Source organism: Mastigoproctus giganteus, chromosome 7 (genome assembly GCF_048544385.1).
Source record: "Mastigoproctus giganteus isolate SK-2022 chromosome 7, ASM4854438v1, whole genome shotgun sequence".
Classification (NCBI taxonomy): Eukaryota; Metazoa; Arthropoda; class Arachnida; order Uropygi; family Thelyphonidae; genus Mastigoproctus; species Mastigoproctus giganteus.
In genome coordinates, this window is record NC_143581.1 from 173,136,348 (window position 1) to 173,154,524 (window position 18,177).

Sequence of the window (18,177 nt, forward strand, 5' to 3'; positions counted from 1 at the left end):
TACAGATTCTTTATGCACAAAGAGTTGCTACTGATAATTAGACAGAGCAGGGGTGGCCAACAAGTCGATTGCGATCTACGAGTCGATTACAGGTTTAATTTCGGTCGATCACAACGAATTTTAAGTATATATAAAAAATAGATTAGTCAAAATCTAAATGTTATTATTCTGCAGCCCGCTGCATACGCTTATTACAAATCCGTTGAACCACGTGACTACTCTTGTTGCCGTGCAGCCACTATGCCTTGTCTAATGAAGATTCACACAGTTACATTGCAGAGAGCATAGTGTATGTGTTGAATTCTTATTTAGCTTACTTAATATTAATAACTGGACAGTGCTTATATGTTAATTTAATACCCTTTGATTTAAAATGAATACTACGAAAAAGAGCAAAATGTATTATTTTCATTAAGAGTGGGAACTAAAAGACAAATGATAAAAGACAATTTGCATTGCTTCTGTGGCTAGACCCAAAAAAAGGAAATTTAGAAAGGTACTTCAACTCATTCCATAGTAAATACCAATCGGATTTTCTTCCTAATAGTGACCTTAGAAAATATAAATTAAAAGAACTTAAATCCAGATTATTCGCACAACAAAATTTCTTCATGACACCTAATTTACAATTTAAAGCAGTAACTGTAACATCATTTGAAGTAAGTCATCTTGCAAAAAAAATGCAAACCGTTTGCTGATGGTCAATTCATCAAAAACTCATTTTTAGAAATAACGGATTCTCTTTTTGAAAACTTGAATAACAAAAATGAAATTAAGAGTGCTCTTCGAGACCTGCAGTTATCTCGAAATACTGTAATGTGACGCATTGAAAAAATGAGTAAAAATGTAAATGAACAATTGCATGCTCATATTGCTAATTGTGTGTCATTTTCTTTGAAACTGGATGAATCTATGGATGCCAGTGATACAGCCCGATTGCTTGTTTTTATTCACATGGTTTTCGATGATTCTGCCACTAGAGAAGAAATGCTAGGTATAGTTTCATTAAAAGAAGTCTTGATATATAGTAGATATATATTAATGCATTAAAAAATTTTATTGAAAAAATTAAATTACCGCTATTTCAGCTCGTATCAATAACAACAGATAGAGCTAAAGCAATGACAGGGCATCTTAACCGATTCATCGCATTGTACCAAAAGGATGATGAATTCCCAGATTTTGTGAGTTACCACTGTATCCCCAAGTGTTAGCCAGCAAAAGATTAAATACTAAAAGTGTTATGGACATAGCTTTCAAAATCGAATTCCATCAGAGGACAATCTCTTCAAAGGAGAGTTTTTAAAATGCAACTGGATGAAAATTAACCAGATCTGATATTACACACAGATGTGAGATGGCTGAGTCAGAGTAAGTTTCTACAGAGATTTCGAAATTTGATGAATGAAATTAAAAATTTTGTTGATCAAAGGGGAGATGATTATCAGCAGCTACAAGATATGGAGTGGTTGTGTGTTCTGTCTTTTTGACAGATTTTATCAGTAAATTAGTGATCTGAATTTGGAATTACAAGGAAAAAATAAAAATGTGGGTGACATGATTAGTATTTCTGCCTATAAATATCAATTTTTCACAATGGCTAAGGATCCCAAAGAAAAAAAAATTGACCATTTTGCAAATATGCAAGATCATTTGCAAAAATATCGTGTTTGAATTTAATAGTGAGAAATAGGTTTCTGAAATTGAGAAAGTTGTGGATGATTTTGAAACAATTGAAGACATTCAATATATTTCTTATCCATTTAATGTCGACTTAGATATGAAAAAAATTTCAGGAAAAATCGCTACGATTTTTCACATGGAGAAAACATTACTTGAAAATGAAATTATTACATTGTGAAACGATGTCTTCCTAAAAGCCAGATCATCAGAAAAAGACTTTTGGAAATGTTTGCTGAGAAAAGTACACAAATGTAAAAAAATGTAGTGAACTTTTAAATTCCTGTTTTGGTTCCACATATCTATATGAATCGGCCTTTTCATATTTGAAACAAACAAAGACGAAGAATCGCTCCACTCTTACTGACTTGCATACAGAAGATTCTTTACGGTTGGCCTTATCACAGTATATCCTCTATTTTGAAAGATTGGCAGATGACATGAAGACACGAATTTCACATAAATTAAAAATTTAAATTCATATGAATTTAAAATAAGAATTCGGAATTGTATTTAATTTTAAAATTTATAAACATTTTTCAATATGTGTTGATTAACTTTTTTAACCATGTGCAATGAAATTCTTGAGATGGTAGATCGTAGCACATTTTGAAGAAAAAAAAAAGTAGATCGCATCACAAATTAAGTTGGCCACCCCTGAGATAGAGTATTGCTTTCTCATGTTGACTCTCTAATATGCTGGTATAGGAAATGATCATTCAATATATTCACAAACTTCTTGCTACTGTGTGCATGACTAAAGCACAAGTTACAGCAAATATCTGGAAAGTTAAAACTCCCCATTTTAAGACATTCTGATTTACTGGCCCACTCTGTAGGTCTGTCCAATTGCTTGTTAATCTCAACACAGTCATTATGCCTCTAATATACCCTTCTCATTTTTGTTTTTACAGTGCAAAAAATGGCTGTGATCACCTAGTATAATAAATAAAGTGTTAGATCATACTAGGCTGACTCCACATTGCACTGGCTGCCTGTGTCAACTGGATGCACAGCCTTAGATTTTGTGCTTTTTAATTAAGAGTATAACCCATCCTATGTCCTTTCTTTACCCTTCCTATATTCAAATTGTGCATCCCTTATATCTGAGTGACACCATGTCTCAGATATCTTAACGATGTCTGCATTTGATGACTTGACTTCAAATTCATCAAGTTTATTTACTATGCTCTCGACATTAGTGTACATGCAAGTATTTATGCAACTGTTTTTACTTTTAGTAACCCTAACAAAGTCCATGTATTTGCTTGAAGAATCCTAGCAGGTCTTGATATCACCAATGCCTCATTTTCCAATCTTCTGTATGTTCCAACAGAAATAGTGCAAGAATCTCTCAAACTTCTGCCTGTGGTGCAATATTGTAGCTGTAGTACTGGATATATTATAATTTTCTCCTTTTTTTATTTATTTATTTATTTATTTTTTTTATAAATCATGAGTTACCATTTGCTAATGTTCCTGAAATTTAATGCACTTAGTGGATTAATTAACTAACTTGTTAAAGGTGAAACTGTAATAACGTGTGTGCACCCAGTGCACCACACACACACACACACACACACACACACACACATACACACCTAAAAAGAACAGAAATTTTGAATATTTCTCTGAGATCAGTCTACCATACAAAGGCAGATCGAAAATAGGCTGGCCAGTCTTTAAAAGAGCTAAAATTTTGCATTATATTCCATTAATTTCCAAACACCAATTTCTTTCTGTTTTTACATATACAGTATTCTAGACTGTACACCATTGTTGCTATGTATTTACTGCATATTAAATCAATAATTTGATGAGGCATTCAGTGCATGCTACAGTATATTACTTATGTCATTCAGTAGTATGCATTTAGTTTTTATGGCAGTTCAACATGCTGAAATCATATCACACTATTAGTTAGGCAAATTTCATATCACATTAATTTCTTAGGCAAATAAGTTTCCCACTTCACCAATTTGGCAGAACAGTGACTTTTTGCTTAATGTTATCAACTGTTATTCTGTGGTGATCAAAGCTACTCTAATAAATATAATGAATTACCCATGAACACTTAAGCTGTATTTAACATTCAAAAAACAGAATGTTCTATATTTTTGAGGGTGGCAAATTTATGAGGTTCTATTATATATGCGACAGTATTTAGCATTAGTAAAGGCATATCACAAGAAAGCAAGCTTATGTAGCATCAGCCAAAAAAAAAAAAAAAAAAACAAACAAACCCACTTCACACATCCATTCCCACTAAATGTTTGTCCAGTTCCTCCTTGAATTTATTTAAGCTATCAACTCCACAATGACAGATGGAACTTTGTTCCAGCAATCAACAACCTGCTGGCTAAATGTAAATTTCCACACATCTATTCTATAACTGTCTTTCCTCAATTTGAATTTATGCCACCTCAGGTTCGTAATCTGAGCAAGAAGAATCCCATCAGAATTGAGCTTGCTCAACCTATTCAATGCCTTACACACTTCAATCAGATCACCTCGCAGGTGCCTAGTCTCCAGATGCTGCAGTTTGCAGAATTTAAGCCTTTCTTGATAAGACCACCCCTACATTCCCCTCACCAATCTTGTTGCCCATCTCTGTACTCGCTCAAGCAACTCTATATTCTTCCTAAAATGAGGCCTCCAGACCTGTATGCAGTATTCAAGGTATGGCCTGACCATTGCCTTATACAAAGGGATAATCGCCTCCTTTTCCTTACTAGCAAAATTCCTGAATATCATTGACGATATCCCATGACCTTCTCTGGCAGCCTGTCTGCATTGCTCAGAGAATTTCATATCTGATTGCACAATTACTCCCAGGACTTTTTCATTTTCTACCACCCTAAGTGTACTACCACACAGTTGGTATGTTACTCTGAGGTTACTTCTACACATATGCGGTATTTTGCATTTGTCATTGTTAAACTTCTGTTGCCACTTCTCAGCCCATCTGCCCAACTTTTCTAGATTCTTTTGCAGTAGCACACTGCCATTAACAATCCTGCCAACCTTTGTCTCATCTGCAAACCTTGACATTAAGCTAGGTATACCTTCATCAATATAATTGATAAATACAGAAAACAACAATGGTCCCAACACCCAACCTGGGCGACTCCACTAAATACATTAGTCCACGAAGAGTAGAATCCATTGATTACCACCCTCTGTCTTTCCCCACTCAACCACCCTTTTATCCATGTAGCAACTTGCGCTTAATACCATACCGCTCCAATTTGTACAGTAGTCTTACATGCGCAACAGTATTAAAATCTTTCCTGAAATCCAAGTATATGATGTCAAAATTAATTTTTGCATCCAGTTCCTTTGTAACCACATCATAGTATCCAATCAGATTTGTCAGACAAGACTTTCCCTTAACAAACCCATGCTTTGTCTGAATTATTCTGCAATGCATCTTTAACCAGTGACTCCATTATTTTTTCCAGAATAGCAATTAAACTAAATGGTCTTCAGCTGGTGCAGCATAAGCCTCAGGTTTCCTTGCGCTACATGGCTAGTAATAATAATAATAATGGTCTATAATTACTCGTCACCCTTTGAAGTGCTGGTCAAGACATCAAAGGAGGTTATTGTTGGGATATCAGATTCGTGGTGTCACACAGATATTAGGAATGCAGAATTGGAATTTGGGGAGTGCAATGTGTACAGAAAGTTTAGGAAGGGAGGAGAGATTGTGCTGTTAATTAAGAAAAACAAAATCTAAGGAAGTGCATCCAGTTGACAGTGCAATGTTTAGTCAGTTTGTTGTGACATAAGCACTGGGAAAGCAAAAGTATGAGTGTGTTATAGGCTCAATTGACTCTAAGGAGTACAACGAACAATTGTACAGAGAAATAATTGGGCCAGTAAATCAGATTGCTTTATAATGGGTGATTTTAGCTTCCCAAATATTGACTGGAACTTGTGCATTGGTCACTCAGACACTAGCAAGACTTTTGTGAATTTATTGAATGATTGTTTTCTGCAGCAGCATGTTTGAGAGGCAACCACAGAGTATAACTCTTGGTATGGTTATCAACAGTGATTATTCGTGCATTAAAAATTTGCAGATAAAGGAACCACTAGGTGGCTGGCAGTGATCACAGTGTACTGATGTGGGATTTTCTTAAAGATATAATTGCCATCAGGGGTAAAGGGAAGGGTTTTTGTTTCTGTAAAGGTCACTGCAGTGTTCTCAGACAGTTTTTAAATTCTGAACAGTGGGACCAACTGATGATGTTACCAACAGCAAATTCTAAGTGGGAAGCATTCAAGGAACTAATTGTGGAAGCGATTAGATCCTTTGTGACTTGATTACAGACTAGCTTATATCTTCCTTAGGCTTCTGTGTCGCTTGATAATTTATATGCAATCCATGCATTTTTCTTCTCTGCCACGTCTCATTAGTTTATCTGAGATCCATTTAGGCCTAAACCTTGAGCATTATTTCTTAGTTGGTATGAAAAGGCAAGTAATTAAGATTTCATAATACATTTAGGGCAATAGGCTCAGGGTACATAGAATTTAACTAACGTATAAATTAGTGCTAGAGTATCATGTATTGTGCAATCTTAATTATTTATATGCCATCAGGCCTCTCATATTGTGATGTTATATTTCGCAACTGGGTTGACATCATCGGAACATTAGGGTACCTGCCCACCCACCAATGAGGAGCCAACAAGCTCCGAAACAGTGCTTTCTGTGTGGTGATATCTGCCGAGAATAAGTAACAATAGCCTTCTCCATTGGTGAAGCGTTACTTATTCGAGGTAGGGCAATATCATTGTAACTTGTTGTGAAGGTATTCACAATATGAGATATACTTAAATGATGCCATTTCTCAACTACTTAGTAGTTAGCTATGTATAGACATGATGCTCTAGCACTAACTTCTACTTAACTTGAGGCTACTGTCTTAAATGTATTATTTATATATTTAATATGGAAGCTGTTTTTTTTTTTTTTTTCCAACAGTCAGTGGTTGGTGTGCATGATAGGCTTAACCACTCTGGCTGGAAGGGGTCTCAAATTGAAGATATTCTTCCTAGGTGTGCACAAAGTTTTTAAAATTTAAAAATTCCGTATAGTTTTATTTTACCAAACGGGCCAGTTTTGTACTACAGTTGAGAATAGTTCAACATTCCCTTCATAGATGGAGCACAGGAAGATGCTAGCTGTTAAACAAACAGTTGTCTTAAGTTGATAAGACTTTTTCTGATTAACAAATTGCATGATTTGCACAATCGTGTCCTTTGTTTTGGGGATAAAAAAAAAAATAATAAAACTCTGCTACCAATTGCAAAATTTTCGTAATGTGTGTAGCTAACTGTAGCCATTGTGTATGATAGGTCTAACTGATTTGGTCTCAAATTAAAGATATTTCTTCCTAGGTGTGCAAAAACATGGGAAAATATAAAAATTTCAAATAGTAAAAAATCCAAATGGTTTTATTTCACAGAACAGGCCAACTTTCTCAACTAGTACTGCCTATCTTAAAAGAAAGAATAGTTTTATTTTACAGAAATGAGAAAGGATTCAACATGTACTGACTTACCTGCTCACTACCAAACACGGACTTCATTTTTTTAGGACAGCTAGAGAAAAACTCTGCTACCAATTGCAAAATTTTTACAGGGGGTACCGCTACTGTTGTTTTTAATTATTAATTTTTTCCCCCTGTTCCTCTACCTCTCTTCCTCCTCGATCTCTATAACTGAGGTGGCTGGAAAGTTGATACACAGTGCAACCTCTATATAATGCGAGTGTCATGTGACAGCTTTAATACCAACATAAGTGAAGAGCTTTATAGCCAAAAAAATTTTTACCACACTTTCCCCTCAGTTTTTTTTCTAACACAAGTACACTTTACTTAGTAAATAAATACTTCATTTACTAATATTTTAAGTATACACACTAAATGTCATAAAATATTAAAGGTTATGTCATTCCCTTTACATTCTACTTATAATAATGCTGTTATGGACTTTCATTTTTTTCAGTACATAATTCTTAATAGCGGTCAAATGCAATAAATGATGTTCACTGTTGCTCGGATGATCTTACCATGCCATCATTTCATTAATGTTTTCAAGCACTTTTTTAATTTCTTGTGCTTTTTCTTTACATGAGTCATCAACATTATTTTTCTGAGTCACTCCCTCTGTTACAGGCCTTCTGTTTTTTTAATTGTCTTCCCACTGTTAAGATGCTTTGATTTCTTCTTCGCCCAGGTAATGCACAACTGGAGTTCCTGCATCCACCTCAGTCCTAGCAGGCAGGTCATTTGTTCCAAGTATGTTTGTTACTAGCAACTTTCTTCACCTTGTTCTGAAAATGCTGCTTATTTATTAGCAGCATTTTCAGAACAAGGTGCAAAGTCTGTTATTAGTGATCTTGTATTTTCCCATACATTTTTCCAGCAGTTTTCAACTGTTGAACTTGCTTTCTCTTATGCTTATCCAATATTGTATGCAACATCTTCCAGTGTTAATGTTTTCAGAGAAAACATTAACACTGGAAGTAGCAACACTAGCAGGTAGCTCACCATGATCCATGGGCTGAAATAGTGCACTTGTCTTCCTTGGCAGTAACACAACTCTGATCTTGCCATGTTTCAATTTCAGGACATCACCCAGAGGATGAGTTAGGCAGTATTCCAACAGTAACAGAGCCTTTTCTTCAACTTTTTTGGAAAGAAAGTGGCATCTCACTGATGTTACAAACTTACTTTCAAGCTATGAAGCAAAAATATCGCTCTTCATCCAAGCATTGGAGCTGTTTTTATAAATCATACGTAGAGATTTCATGTTGATATGCTTAAACCACCAGGGACTTCGACTTTTACCAATGCACAATAGCATTAGCTGGTGATTTCTTGTCATGTTTGCTTACAGTAACACAATAATTCTCTCTTTGTTAGTTTTATTGCCTGCTTTGTTGGGTGGCTTTTTAATATCCATTGACTTGTCAGGGAGAAGTTTATAGTACAGAGCTATTTCAACACAGTTGTTCATCTGTGAATGTGCCATCTTAATCACATTACACAGAAATTCAGGAAATGTTTCTGTTGCTGTAATGTCACCAAATGCAGATCTGCCTACAAGACTAACCTGGGATATCCCATGATGAGCTTTCCATCTCAAGAGCCATGGGCTGAAATAGTGCAGTTGTCTTCACTTCTAATAGTGCACATTTAAAGCCTTTAGAAGCTTTAAATGTGTCATCACTCCAAGTAGCTTATGAAATTTAAGTGCCTGTGCCTTCAAAGCTACTCCATTTATCACTACTCCTTTACTACCCTTCTGTAGAAACCACTTGTATCAGCATATGGTTGACATCATTGTTTTCACAAAATGTAGTTTTCTTTCTTTGGAGGTCTACTTCATCTTTTATGGAGTCTATGAATGAATACACTTTTTCCTTTTTCATCCAACCATGTATTATTCCTTATGGCACAGTTTCCCAAACTGGGGTCTGTGGATCCCTGGGGGTTCTGTAGACCAGTTTCAGGGGGGTCTGCAAAATGGATCCTCTTGAACTGGTCAAATTATTCTTTCTGTGTATAGCAAATTGATGATAAAGTTATTATATATTTATGTAAAAATAAGAATAAAATTGAGTTGTTTTAAACATTAAACTTTGAATTTTCTTTACAGGAAACTTAGTGTTCATCTATATATGCACACACAGAGAAGTGTGTGTGTGTGTGTGTGTGTTACGTAAATGAGAGCTTACACAAGCTCAATTTTTTCTACATTCTATTAATATTTTAGAAATAAACAAGGAGTTACCTCTTATTCAGTCAATAGGATTTCTTCTTTACCAATCGTTATGTGAATAAATTACAATATGATACGTTAAAACCAGATTCACGTTTATTACAAAATGTCTTCCTTCACTAAAGGTTGCATGGGGGTCTTGATATTTCTGGGGGTCAGGTTGGGATTCACCATTGCAATCCTGGAGTATTGGACTGCCCGTGTGTCAATAGCGAGGAACACATTAAGAGTTTTAAATTATTTATGTAATCTGATTTTAACGTATCATTTCGTAATTTATTCGCATAAGGAGAATTGGTAAAGAAGAAATCCTGCTGACTGAATAAAAGGTAGCTCCTTATTTATTTCTTAAAAAAAAAAAAATAAAAAATATATATATATATATATATATATATATATATTAACTATAATTTAAAGTCAAAGAAAAGCATTGGTAGATTACATTACTGGACCTTTCTTCTTCCATGAAAACACAATTAGTGCAAGTGTGTTTTTAGACATGCTCATTAATTATGCTATACCCCAACTGGAACAGAGGCAGCCTACTGTTATCGTTCAGTTGGATGGAGTACCCGCTCATTGGGCTCAAGTTGTTTGTGGCACTTTGGATAAGACATTCCAAACTGTTGGATGGGCAGGGATGGACAGATTTTGTGGCCCCCAAGGTCACCTACCAGACATAACCCCACTGGATTTCTTTCTTTGGGGATATGTTAAAGACTTGGTGTGTGCGACAGCTGTTCCAGATATTGAAACATTACAAGAGCAGATTACACGTGCAGTCGAATGCATCGCCCCACAGTTGTTAGAAAATGTATGGAAAGAGAGGTTGAATATTGCCTTGATATTCTGTGTCACAAGAGGTGCTCATGTTGAAGTTCTTTAAAGTCATTATGTATTGATAAAAACTTTTAATATTAGTGTACACTTTGGTTAAATTTTGTTAACCTCCCAATAGTAATAAAATTTTTGTAACAAAATGTAATCAGGGCTTGTTAGAAATAACAAGAGTTACCCCTCCAAGGTAACAAGGTAACTCTTGTTATCTTCTCTTCCCTCCCTGTAGGTTTGATCGTTATGTTTAATTTTAACTATTTTCGCCCTTGTCTTGCCATGCTGCTGGCATTATTTTTATTTTTTTAGTTTTAATTTTTATTCTAATTTATTTTTATGGTTATATATATAACTATAAAAATAAATCTTATGGTTATAAGAAAAGAAAGGAAAAAACCAATTCGAATAAATAATTCAAAGGTTTTTGAGATAACAGAAGGGTAGTAAAAGAGTATGTACTGGAACTGAAGAACAAGTTTGAGCTTCTGAAGACCTTTCAGGACCAAGATATCAACGAGGAATACGACAATTTTCTGAAAGTGATAAAGCCTGAGAAACCTATAGGTAAAAAGAAATACAAAGAAGAAAAAAATTAAGAAATGTTTGTCATGATGAATCGAAGACAACAAATGACCAGCAAGATAAACACAAACAAGGACAAAATTGAGTATACTGAGTTATGCAAAGCCATTAGAAGGAAACTGAGAGAGGGCATAAGATTTAGCACAAGAAAAGTAGAACAAGCATTAAAGGAAAACAAAGGACTTAAATCAGCAATCATGATCAGTAATACAGAAAGACAAATGATACTGATACTTAAGAATAGGATGGTGTTACTTATAAATAGCAGAAAAGGCATAATTCAAATAGCAGAAGACTAAAGAATTATATGAAGAGCAAGGAAATGATGCAAGCAGTGGGGAAGATGGATCACAAATTAGCAATGCATACAACATACCCAATATCCTTTCTGATGAGGTAGAACATGCACTGAAGAAAATGAAGAATCAGAAAGCCCCGAGTGAAGATAAAGTTACTGTAGAGTTGTTAAAATTGGGAGGAAGAGATATGGCACAGAAACTGCCAAAACCTTTCACAAAATCCATTAGGAAAGGTGTTGATGCCTCAGGAGTGGAATAATGCAATCATAATTTTGCTGCATAAAGAAAGGAAATAATCAGAAATTGGAAATTATAGACCAATTAGCTTGTTGTCCCACATCTACAAGTTGTTCACTAGGGTCATTACTAAGAGATTAGAAAGAATACTTGATGAGAATCAACTGAAAGTGCAAGCTGGCTTTAGGACAGGTTTCTCAACTATGGATCATCTTCATGTAATATTGCAGCTAATGAAGAAAACAAATGAATATAAAACACCATTATGCCTGGCATTTGTGGATTATGAAAAGGCATTTGACTCCATACAGCATAAGGCAATGTTTCGGGCACTGGAAAGGCAAGGCATAGACACCCTGTACATTATGATTTTGAAGAAAATAATATGAGAACACTACCTCCTTTATTAGACTAGACAAAGACAGTAACAAATATAACATTGAGAAAGGAGTTCGACAAAGGGAGACAATATTGCCGACGTTGTTTACTGCTGCCCTTGAAGCTTTCAGAAGGTTGGACTGGTTGCAGAGAGGAGTCAATGTGAACGAAGAGTGCCTAAACCACTTACGATTTGCAAATGACATCATGGTCATAAGCCACTATCCCAAAGATTTAGAGGAAAATATTAATCAGTTATGCAGAGTTAGTAAGAATTTCAGACTAAAGATGAATATGACTAAAACAAAAGTAATGATGAACAAGTATGCCACAGAAATGGGCATTAGCATGAGTAGAGGTATACAATGCAAGAAAGCAAGCTTATTAAGCATCAGCACAAAAAAAAAAAACCCTTCCCATTTCACCTGTCCGTTCATTCCAAATGTTTGTCTAGTTCTGCCTTGAATTTATTTAAGCTGTCAACTTTCACGACAGATGGAAGTTTGTTCCAACAATCAACTACCTGCCGGCTAAAGGCAAATTTCCACGCATCTATTCGACAACTGTCTTTCCTCAATTTCAGTTTATGCACCTTCAGGTTTGTAATCTGAGCAAGAGGAAGAATGCTATCAGCACTGAGCCTGCTCAATCCATTCAAGGCCTTATACACCTCAATCAGATTGCCTCACAGGTGCCTAGTCTTCAGATGCTGCAATTTGAAGAACTTAAGCCTTTCTTTGTAAGAGCACCCCTTTGTTCCACTCAACAGTCTTGTTGCCCTTCTCTGTACTTGTTCTAGGAACTCTACGTCCTTCCTAAAATGAGGCTTCCAGACCTGTACGCAGTACTCAAGGAGTGGCCTAATTTATACAAGGGAATAATCGCCTCCTTATCCCTGCTCACAAAAATTATATAATTTATTATATAATATATAATAAAATTAATATATATAAAATTATATAATAATTATAATTTATATAATCATTGAAGTAGCAGTAATTGAAAAGGTGGATTCATATACTTATCCGGAACAAGTCATTAGCTGTAATAATGATAAATGGCTGGAATCAAGAGAATAATAAACTTTGAATGGGTACATTCAGGAAAGATAGTCATATGCTGTGGAGCAATATCCCAATTTTTCTGAAATGTGAAATAATGAACCAATGTATACTCCCCACCATGACTTATGGAAGTGAAACTTGGGCGCTCACCAAAAGAATGGAAGAGAAGCTGAAAACTACACAGCAAAGAATGGAATGAATTATATTAGGAATCAGACTGTTAGATAAGATGAGAAATGCACAGGTCAGGCAGCAAACACAAAGGACATTCTTATCAAAACTAAAGAACTGAAATCGTCTTGGGCAGGACACATAGCTCAAAGACATGATGACATGCGGACTAAGAAAATAACAGAATGGTACCCAAGCTAAGAGAAAACCTGGAAGACAACAATGGAGATGGACAGATGAAATTCATGAGTTTGTGAGTAGTAAATGGATGGCCACTACACAAAACAGAAGAAACTGGAAAGTTGCTGGAGAGGCCTTTGCACTGCAGTGGATTGAAAACGGCTGATGATGATGGCATATGGTACTTAATGCTATAGATCTAATGATTTTAACTTCATCAAGGGTCAGCAGCCAAAACCAATGTAAATATAGCAAGAAGCAAGGCCTCGGTTTCTGATATGAAATATATGTAACAAGAGGTAAAAAAGTAGACTAAGAAAAATACGTCAGCCTATTTTTTTATTTCTTGCTACATATTTGATATCAGAAACAGAGGCCTTGTTTCTTACTATAGTTCCATTTGTTTTGGCTGCTGACCCTTGATGACAAAGTTGAAATCATTAGATGTATAGCATTAAGTACTATGTGTATTTTTATAATTTATTTTTTTTTTACAGGTAGCTGTTTAATTTTTTCCATGGTTAATACATCTGATGTGATCAGCATTCCTCCAATTTATACTCTAATCTACTTATCTATATTCCATTGTAGTCGTTGGGTATTTCTGCTGTTACTTGCAGTGCCCCTTGTCCATAATCAATACCAATTTTTTAATTAACATTCTTTTCAAGCTGTTACCATTCACTACAACCATTTGTTGGTTGTAGTGAACACACACACACGCGCACCAAAACTTTATGACCAGCTAAGCTTCAAAGTGAAGCGGAAATTAAAATTAGGAGTGCCTCAGTCATCTTTATCAAAATTATTAAAATCACGTCACACATTAAACACTAATGTGATTAGTGAAACCAGAAAAAGGAGGTGTCAGGGGAAATGCAGAACAGTAGATGAGGCTCTGTTCGTTTGGTTCAAATAGGCCAGCTCATTTAATGCACTAATCAGTCATAGCATTCTATTTCGAAAATTTAATGATTTTCCTGAAAAACTGCACAGAGTTTAAGGGGACGGGCAGATGCTGACAAAATGGTTGCAGATTTGCTGACAAACTGGAAGGAGAGGCATGATATTGTAAATGGAGAAAAACAGGTTGTTAGAGGTTTTCAACCAGTTGTCAGCTGCAGAACCATCAAAATCTTGATGGTTCTGCAGCTGACAACTGGTTGAAAGCCTCTTGGAAAACTGTTAAACACTTATAATCCTGAAGACATTTTTAATACAAATGAAACAGATGTCAAGGTTACCCCAGACCATTGCACGATTTTTAAAAATTCCTCTGCATCTGTAGGAAAAATGATCAAGGACAGGATTACAGTTCTTACATTACTATGCAGCATGATGGGACCAATCAAGACGAAGCTGTTAGTTATAGGCAAGAGTAAATCACCTGATGTTTTAAAGGAGTAAAACAGCTGTCTTTTGAATATGCCAACAGTGCCAACTTTTGGATGACAGCTTCTTTATTTGAAGATTATCTTCGTAAATGGAATCTGCAATTGGATCGTAAATGGAATCTGCAATTGGATAAGAAAAACAAAAAAAATTGCGAAATTGCATTGGTTTTGGACAACTGCCCAGCTCATCCAAAGTTCACTTTCATGAACATGGAATTAGTTTTTCTATATTCAAATACCACATCACTGATTTATCCTCTTGACCAGGGAATAATAAAAACCTTTTATGGATTAGATATGAGGCGAAGAATCATCCAGTCTATAGATTATGGTTTGGGAACATCATCCAATATCACAAAGCAGATAACTGTTCTAGATGCACTTTATTTGACAATGAGTGCCTGGAATGAAGTCTCCTAAACTGAAAAAAATATGGATTAATTATTCGTGATGGTCAACTAAGTCACGATATTGATTGCGTTGAAAAGCGTGAAGACATGGGTGAACAGGAGTTTGATTGGGTGGACATAGATGGTGATCTACAAGTTACTACAGCTTTAACAGATGAAGAAATTGCCCAGTCTGTTACTTATAATTTTGCCGAGGAGGAGGAAAATAAGGATGAACCAGAATGAATTCCTATTACAAAACGGCAAACTTGTGAAGCTATAGTCATCCTGAGGAGAGCGTTTGAAGAAACTGGTGCAAGTGATTGTGAATATAGACTGTTATACAATATATTGAAAAATCTATAAATAGACTTTGTAGTGATAATTTGAAGCAATCTAAAATAAGTGATAATTTCAAATTATAATCATATTACAAAGTGTTATATTTAATTAATATGTATATTAATTAAGCTATGTAATTACACGTACGTAAGTATAAATTTATTTTATTTTGATACCTGTGGATAATATTCTTCAGATTTTCACATATCATTTAACTGGTAATAAAGCGTAAATTTGTGCTTTGTTTTTAATTTTATAGCTAATATTCGCTATAGCTATAATTTATAGATAATATTTGTTGATTTTTGATTATTAGAATCAAAATTCAATTTGCAAACGTGATCACTATAACCAGCACTTACTGTACTACCTTAAAAAAAAAAAAAAAAAAAAAAAAAAATCAGCCATTCAAATTATTCCAGATAACTGACATTCCGGTTAACCAACATTCTACTGTGTACGTACAGTTGAACTTAGTTATAATGAGCACGGAAATGGCAAGATCGCGGCTGTAAGGAGCAAAAAACCACAGTGATTTTAACATATGCATATTTCCATACAATCGCTCACTGTTATAACGAGTGCACTTCATGGATATACCATACAAATTTTGGTAACTATGCAAACATTCTTAATTGCTTGGGTAGTTGAAAAACCCAATTCTTGGAATAGACAAAAATGAAAAGGGCGACTTAGCTTTTATGACCACCTGCACTGATTAGCAGCTGGTTTATGACCTTGTCCTCTTGGATAAGATCCATTAAGCCTTCCAAAATATGGCATAATAGCTAACACAGAACCAATTTTTTAGTTTTGCTAAAATACATATACAAAGGCCCACTGTTGGGTTTTGAAGGTTGGAATATTTGAATGAAACTTTACTTTTAAAGCCAACAGTAGTTTCGTCTAATACAATAATTCTTCCCTGAACAATATATCACTAAACTTTTCATTCAGATTACTAAAAATATTTTTTACTTTAGTTCCTCTACTCTGAGTTTCTTTTGTTTTCTGTTTTATTGGTGGGAAGAAATGCAACAGTAGAACAGTCAATATCTGCAGAAATCTCTATATGCTAAATGCAGTCATGAAAAATGGAATTCTGTGTGTCCATTCTTCAGACAAATATCCTTTTATATACAGTGAAACTTCTCCTAACGGACACCTCGTTAACGGACATCTCTCTACAACGGACATTTTCAAATTCCCCAACTCACCTCCATTGGTTTTAACGTGTTTGCAGCTTCTGTGTAGCGGACATTCTCTGTAACGGACGCGGACAGGCAATCTGCACTGTTTCGTTTAGATTAGCACTTAATTTGATCTCCCCATAACGGACAGCAGGCGAGCTTACGGCCCTTTTTCTAGGAACGTTTCTTCCACATATTGCCTCAATCGTGTGTTTATTTTCTATTTACGATTCTCTGAATTTTATCAAGGTTTGCGTCGCGGTTCTAAACCCTTTTTCAAGAATTTTAAGGCACGTGTAAAACTTCTGATGAATTCGGTGTGTGCAGGGTGGGAGGGGATATGGTCGGCCTTTCGTCTTTTCAGTTTTGTTCAGTGTCGTGTGAAGTGCACAATGTCTTCTCGTAAACATTTAACTTTAAAAGTCGAACTCATTAATGCGTATGATCGGCACAAAAAATAGTGTTCGCAATCTCGCTGCAAAATTCAAAATCGGGAAGACGCAGGTAAGCGACATCCTAAAGAAAAAAAATGAACTGCTCAAACAATTTTGGCAACACGGAAATCATTCCCGAAAACTGTTGGACTTCAAATTGACAATGTTACGTACAAGTGGTTTTGTCGCTAAAAAAATTCCCATTAATGGGCCTATTATTAGGAAAAAGGCTTTGGAGGTTGCAAAATCTATGGGAGTAAATGAGTTCAAAGCTTCTGTGGGATGGCTAGACAAGTTCAAAACTCGGCATAAAATTTCTTGGAAAACCGTAAGTGGTGAAGGTGGATCTGTTGATACTGGGGTTGTAACAGAGTGGACCGTCAAATTCGAAGATTTATGTCGTGATTTTGAAGCTAAGGATATTTACAACTGTGACGAAACAGGGTTGTTTTTTAAAGTTCTTCCTGAAAAAACAGAGTCTAAAAAATTAAAAGTGCCAGGGCGGAAAAATTTCTAAGGAACACTTGACTGTATTATTGTGTACAAATATGCTGGGAGACTTTGAACAACCTCTTGTTATAGGAAAACCACAAAATCCTCGTTGTTTCAAGGGCATAAAGTTGAATCTTGAATGTTGATTGGAAGTCTAATAAAAAGCGTAGATGACAAGAGATATCATGAGCGAATGGATAAGTCACTTTGACCAAAACATGATTCGTCAAAACAGAAAAATTATTCTTTTCATGGATAATGCTGCATCTCACCTGCACATTGAATTGTCCAACATTCAAATCGTTTTTCTGCACCAAACACATCTGCAGAGTGTCAGCCCTTGGATCAAGGGATAATAAAAAATTTTAAACTTCACTACAGAAAACGTGTTTTAAGACATCTCATTGCAAACACGAACGATGTAACATGTGCGAGTGACCTTGCAAAGAAAATCAGCATCCTAGATGCGATTCAGTGGATTTCCTCTTCAGTAAACGCAATTAGAAAACAAACTGTTGTGAACTGTTTTGTAAAGTCTGGCTTGTCAAACGCAAAAATTGAAGTTGTGAACAGCAAATGTGGAGCACCAAGAAGAACAAGAACTTCATCTATTGATAATGTACGATACTTCAGCTACAAGTGACCCTGGCTACAAAGATATAGACTCAAACCTCACTACAGAATATGGTGCTCTAGATATCAACGACATTATCAT

The 18,177-nt window shown here is 35.3% G+C and overlaps 1 protein-coding gene across 6 annotated transcripts in view; it reads left to right on the forward strand.

Annotated features, from left to right (window-relative positions):
• lig (ubiquitin-associated protein-like lingerer) overlaps positions 1–18,177 on the forward strand; it is a 574,370-nt gene that overhangs the window by 61,997 nt on the left and 494,196 nt on the right. The window lies entirely within an intron of this gene.